Raw genomic sequence first — 6,973 nt, 5'->3', positions numbered from 1 at the left:
GGAAGCCAGCGGATGCCTGGATGTGCAAAAGCGGGTCCTCAGCTCGCAGCCAGGCAGTTGGCAGAGGTGCCGTCATGTGTGCCCAGGCAGCGCTAATGCACATGGTACTTGCTCAGGAGCCCTGCTTGTCACGGCTGACAGGGTGGGTGGCGAGAAGATGGGACATCTTTCCCAACTTTTGCAGTACTGCGTTGGAGATTTCTCCCTTTTTCCAACGTGGCCTGACGCTGTGGGTAACTGAAGTTAAGAATCTCCCAGATGCCTTCGCTTCAAGGAGTGGGTGCTCCTCTCTGCTCCCACTTAGCTGATGCCTGAGAAGTAAGCGAAGAAGCTAAGGGACTTGGCAGAAAGGACAGCTAGAGACTGGAGCTCACACCCCAGCCCAAGGGCTTGTCCATGCCCACTGCATGGACTTCACAGTGTGGCTCTCTGGCCAGTCCAAGTCATGGCCGTGGCCATTGTGCTGAATGATTGTTTTGGCAGCCCTGGGTCTAATGAAGAGACCAAGGCCGCTCGGCACCTGCAAGGGAAACAAGAGCCCAGCAGAGTGCATCCAACACCAGGAGCCAGGCTGCTAGGCAGGCTCACTCATGGTGCTTGGTGGCATCCAGTGAACTGCTATGGGCCCCTTCTTTTTAATGCATAAAACTTGACATTTAAGGTACATTATACATGTAGAAATGTGTATGCAAACAATTTTAAACTGAAATGTCAATGTGCAGCCAAACATTTTTTTGTTTTTAAGTTGCTACTTGCTCAATGAGAAGCCACGCAGATGCAAAGACTCCTTGGACCAAGAAACGCCTTCATGCAGATGCCTGCAATGCTTAAGGTCAGGGGTAGGAATAAAAGATGCTTGGTCAGTTCTGTCCATCTCAGGAACATTTTTAATTTTTCCCTTCCATGGGAAGTCTGAGTGGACTGATGCTAAATGCTGCAGTTTTATATTCTTCACAAAGTTTGGATGCCCAGTAGCTGCCCTTGGACTTTCCATATCTTCTGCGCAGTCAGGAGCAGCCCAGCAAACAGGCTACTTCCTGCAGGAGCGCCTGTGCTGACCTCGCCTGCCCTCCCTCTCCTAGCTGGGTTTCCCCTGTTCCAATGTTGTCATCCGGCCTTGTTCCCAGGCCCTTGCTGGGTTTCCTCCCTGGAAGCAAAGTGACCAGGGCTGTGTGCTTCAGGGACACATGTGCCCACCCAAGTGCCAGCTCCCAGGCCTGTGCTGGTCAGGCCACTTTCTGCCCATGAGAATATATGGCCAGCCTGGGTCTTTCCAGACTTTTCTGGAGCAGAAAACATAGTGGCAATTTCCCAAGGCCTGGAGGTCTTTAAGGCCTTGTCAGGTACGTGGCTATGCCAACAGTGTGTCTGTCCCAGGCAGAACCCCAGAGCCAGGGACCAGAAGGAGAAGGGACCTCAGGCCTGCCTTGACACACAGCTTAATGGGCAGCAATGGCACGACCGGCACTAAGAAGCAGACTAGCCCAGCTCCAGGGTGGCTTTCCCTGCGGTACTGGGCCGGCACAGCTCAGAGCCCACACTTGAGAGCTCTCACCTGTGGCTTGGCCTCACTTTGCATCCCAGGAAAGTCACGAGCTGTGGGAAAGCTCTCACCACAGCTGTCAGGGCACTGGGCAGGCATGGGGAGCCAAGGGCGTTTCTGCTTCCCCATGTGGAAGGAAGTGGCCCTTTAAGCTAATCCAGGAGCATCTCTGGCCTGTGCAAGGGCCCCCGAGTGCTGCTTGGACCTGCTGACCAAGCCAGCCCCGCCCCCAGCTCAGTAGCACCGTAGCCACCTGCACAGGGCCGTGGGTTAAAGGAAGTGTTCTCTCGGCAGAGCTCTATTTTGGGGGCATATTTTGGTTTTACTCTAATTCTGTGAAGCTGTAGTTTTGTGCTGTCATGTGAACCACAAACGACACGAGGCAGGATCTATTTTGGGGGAGGTGGGGCCGGGAGGAAGGTTACTATTGAGAGTAAGCTGGCTTGGTTTGAAAAGGTTGCCTGGGTCTCAAGTTTGGTGTCATTAAAGTATTCTTTGTACTTGATGGAGCTTTAGCCAGCCATGGGCCCCATGCCTGCCTGGCCCCACTCCACACTGCCTTGTTGGGGTTGGCTCGAGCCTGCGCCGTCCTCCCGTAGTCCTCCCCCGAAGCCTGTGCACCTCCTGAGGTGAGCAGCTCTGCCTGGAAGATGTTCTTGGCCTTTCTGTCAGTCACTTCTGCTCCCTGCATTCCTTGTGCTTGGTCCTAGATGAACACAAGTCTTTCTAGATTCTTCCCTTCTTCTTCCTGGGATGTGGGAATAAGTTATTCCTAAATTCAGAAAAGAGATCCACAGGGTCCCTGGTCACCTCCTCCTCCCCAGCCCTCAGTGCCTCCCTCCGACCCCACACGCTGCCTGATGTTGCACAGGGCTCTGCCATGTGTGGAGACCCTCCCTGACCCTTTGGGGCTCACCAAGTTGCCTTCCACCTGCTTTCTGTAGCTGCCCAGATAGATGCAGTGGCATTGTGTGGAGTAGCTCTCACATTGCATTTCCAGTTGTGCAGAGACTTCATTGTATTTGCTTTAAAGTGTCTAGGCTATTTGGAAAGGCACACATCATGTCCTGCACTTGCTGTTTCACAGTAATGACAATGGGAACGTAGCTGTGCAGGTGTTTGGAGGTGCTGAGCTGGGTCCCCATTCACAGGTGCACGGTGGAGGAGGCTGCCATGTTGACCTCCCTTGCAGGAGCGTGGGAGCTGCAACTGGATGAAGACAGGTGAAGGGCACGCAGTATGGGGTCTCCGCTTGCTATGGAGTGTTACTCAGCAGGACAGGATGAAGTACCAGCATATGTCATGACACGCACAGGCCTCCAAAGCACTGTGCTGAGCAGAAGAAGCCGGTCGCACAAGGCCACAGTCCAGGAGCACAGCATCCTCTTTGGATGAGGACAGTGTTCTCAGATTATGGAGCAGACCTGGTAACTAAGCTCAGCAAGATTGAGCTTGATAGTATGTAAATGAACTGCAGAAAAAGAACGTACAAGTTAAATTATTGGGAGTGAGCGAGCTGGGGATGACTGGGCTGAGGTGCTCCCCAAGCAAAGCAGGTTTTTAAAGGCTGTCTCTGGCGGTGACGTAGGCACTGTTTTAGGGAGCAGGACGATGTAGCCTGTGACAGATGGAGACTCTCGGGGCCTGGACATGGGCACTGCGGGTCCCGGGAGGGGCAGCACTCCCCGCCACTGATCGGAATGACCACAGAGAGTTGGAAGGGAGCCTGTTGAAGGCTGGTTGTGAATGATGGGAGCTTATCATCGTGATAAAAGGGTGTTGAGACAACGCTGAACAACAAAGCAAAGGGGGGGATTTTCTCTGGGCTGTAGTTGGAATTAGCAGCTGCCCCTGTTAACTAGAAAACTAACTCCTCTCCCTCTCTCTCCTTTGTCTTTCAGATTATAGCCTTTGCGTTCCCTTGGTGAGTACACACTTTTATAAATTTTCTCTGGTGGGTAGTTAACAGTCAAAACAACGTGCGGGATGTACCTGTTTTCTGAGTGTTGTTTTCTTGAGAGACAGAAGGCCCTCTGGTTAGTGTGTTACGGCTGAGTTGTATGCATCCTCCAGCGGACATATGGTTCTGGGCTGACTGCCTGGTTCCATTGCTCGTGTCCCGGAGTATAATGCTGCGGTTACAGTTGCCATCTGCGCCCTGTTTGCTGCCTGCTTATCTCCCTCGCGCACACATTGCACCCTGCTCAGGGAGCACCTGACACGTTGATGGTAATTGCTTTTGAAGTTGACCTGCTGTGGGGAAAATGCTGGAAGGGAACTTGTCTGGGTTGTACTCCGGGTAAAAAGAGCCTCCATGTCACGTAATTTTATGCCAGTTGGGGGCCAGGTAACAGCAAACTTCTAAGGACTTTGATGTCCTTAGAAAATGAAAACTTCAAACAGCATAGGTTTTTATGATCTACTTAGCTAGTTTAATATTGTTGATTTTTCTAAAGAGAGCGAGGGAGGAAAATTGCACATGCCACCAGTGTGTGCCTTGTCGCAGCCCAGGGGCGCTGGCCATCGGCAGCTTGTGTTTCTAGAATTACAGCATCATCTGTGACTCTGTCGTGGAGTTCATTTGAGGTCAGTGGGCCTGGTCTTGCCCCTTCGCCATAGCCCCTGGCTGGTCCCTTTTCTAGGCTGAGCTGCCTTCTAGGCATCAACACCTGTGGCTGCTCCTGCTGTGGGCAGGTGCTTCTTGCTGCCAAGACACTTCACCTGCTTGGGTAAGGCCTGCTGGAAGCAACTAGGAAGTCATTGCTTCTGCTGAGGAGGGCAGACTCCGTACCACCTATGAGCTAGCCTTGCTGTCCTTGTCCTCCATGGACCGGCTTGGCCATTGTTGCTTCTAAAAGGCCTCCTCCAAGTGGGACACCTATGAGACAGATCAGGTGCTGGTACCATGGCACGGCAGGATAACTTCGAGCTGTGATACCAGCATCCTATATTGGGCACCAGTTGGAGCTCCAGCCACTCTGCTTCTGATCCAGCTGCCTGTTAACACACCTTGGGCAGTGGCAGAAGATGGTTCCAGTACTTGCACCCTGCCACCCACATGCGAGACCAGGATGGAGTTCTGGGCTGTTGTCTTTGGCCTGGCCCAGCAGTGCAAGATTCTCTCTCTTTCCCTGTCTTTCAAAGAAAGAAAGTACGGCCCATCACACACTGTGCCTGCTGGCTCTGCCCTGCAGATCTGTTACCAGCATGACTTTTGCTCCCCTTGGCTCCATCCCCACACACCAGCCCTGCCTTCCATCTGGTCTAGGATTTCCTTGCTTCTTGGCAGGTCTGCCCACTGCCTGCCAGGCACAGAGGGCCAGGTGTCTTCTGGAAGCCTTCATTCTCCACAGCGTGGCATCCAAGCCAGGAAGAGGGTGGGTAAGCCCCCCTTGGGGGATGCCTGCAGTCTGTAGCAGAGTCAGAGCACCAACTGGGGTGCACCTCCGCTTGCTTCCAGCTTGATGCTAAAGCATCCTGGGAGGCAGCAAACAATGGCCCAAATGCTTGGGTTCCTGGTCATCCATGGGGGACACCAGCTGGAGTTCCCAGTTCCTAGCTTCAGACTGGCCCAGCGTTAGAAGAATGAGCTAGCAAATGAGGGGTCTCAGTTTCTCTTTGACTTTGATAAAAAGATTAGCTTATTTTTTTATCTAAACAAAGAGTTACCAAAGAAGAAGGAGAGACAGAGAAAGGTATTCTATCTGCTAGTTCCTTCCCCCAAAGGCTGCAATGGCTGGAGTGGGGCAGGAAGCCAGGAGCTTCAGTTGGGTCTGCCACGTTGGGTGCAGAGGCCTAAGAGCCTGAGTCATCTTCCACTGCTTTCCCAGACCATTGGCATGGAGCGGGATCAGAAGTGGAACAGCCAGGGCTCAAACCGGTATCCATAGGGTATGTTATGCCAGCACTATAGTCAAAGGCTTAACCTAATGTGCCAGTCCCTTGTTTGACTTTAAAGTGGATGAAAATAAATCACCAAGTTTTTGTTTGTTTTTGAAAGCTGTGAGAGATTCATTAGCTTCTGTCCTGCCCCTAGGTGATGTCACTGGTCAGTAGTTGGCGTCTTGAACCTCGCTGTTTCTACCGTGCGTGCTTGGTGGGCACGGCAGCTTTAAACAGCACCCCTCCCTTAGGTGCAGAGTCCTCCTCTCAGGAGGAAGATAACATTCTGCTTTAGGGATTGCTGGGTTCCTGCGACAAAAGTCCCTGTGATTTTAGGCATCTTTCTTGTGGATGTGAGCACAGTATCCCTAACTCCCACTGCCACTGCCCGAACTCCCACTGCCTTCGCTTAGAATCTTCCTGCTGGGCCCTCAGGGTGGGATAGCCAAGCTGGCCTTGGAGCCTGCTGCAGAGTCATTGCCGAGTGTTTATGCTTGGCCCAGAGTGTCAGCATTGCAGTCCCGAGAAAAGAGCTTACCTCTAACTTGTAGGTCTAGCTGGAGTGGGGAAGCTCACTGAGGCTGGAGGCTGCATCGCAGGCCGCCATCCTGGGCAGGTGGGCAGCCCACTGAGGACCGCTGAGGAGCAAGGAGGTGCCAGGCCGTGTGAACCGCCCCTGCTCTGGCTTCTCCGTGGTTGCCTGGGCCCCCCCAAGCAAGCCTGTGCTGACTGCAACCTGCTCTCACGCTGCCACTCATCATTAGCATCATCACTGGGTGGTAGTGACTGCCTCTGACCTCCGAAATCCACGTGTAACTGGGTTGGGATTTTATGTCAATGGGGAATGGATACCAAGAGGAGGTCCTTTTACTAGAAATAAAACCTGAGCTTTCATATAATAGAAAAAATTCTGCATTAATATTTAATTTTCAAAAAAACAAAAATAAAACATCAACTCTTACTCCCCTGCTGAGTGGAGTTAGGGAGAGTCTTTGCAGCAAAGCCAGCAAAGGTCACGTTTCCCTTATTGTTTTGTGAGCTTGTTGCACTGGACACTAGGGTTGTCTGAAGGTCGTATTAATAATCAAATGGAGCCCCAGTTCCTTCAGCTAGAGAAGACATGCAACTGTGGGAGCTTTACTGCATGACATTTAATATGATGGGATTTAAGTAGTAAACATTTATAAAAGACATAAAATTAAGATTTAAAGATTTTCTCCAGATTTTGTGAGGTCTTACATTGTTGTACCATGTATGTTGGTCAGTGAAATGAAAGTGCTCTAACTTGGATGTCTGACTTTAATTACTGGAAATATCAACACGAGCAAAGAAAGCGACATGGGATTGCTAAGCTCAGGTGGCTGTGAATTTTCACTTCAGCCTCACTTGGGATGTTCATCCACTAGCTAGGTCTTCTTTACTCGTGTTCGCTTCTTCCTCTTTCGAAGATAAGATGAGGTGTGGGAGCTTGGTGTATGTTCAGGTGGGGCAGGTGGAGTGGCCCTTCTGGCCACAGTGGCTGGGGTGCCGGCGGAGCAGGGGCCTCGG

The sequence above is a fragment of the Ochotona curzoniae genome, unplaced genomic scaffold (assembly GCF_017591425.1).
Source record: "Ochotona curzoniae isolate NIBS_2020 unplaced genomic scaffold, NIBS_Ocur_1.0 contig_66, whole genome shotgun sequence".
NCBI classification, from domain to species: domain Eukaryota; kingdom Metazoa; phylum Chordata; class Mammalia; order Lagomorpha; family Ochotonidae; genus Ochotona; species Ochotona curzoniae.
The sequence above is the reverse complement of the archived record's forward strand: the minus strand, read 5'-3'. Positions refer to the sequence as shown.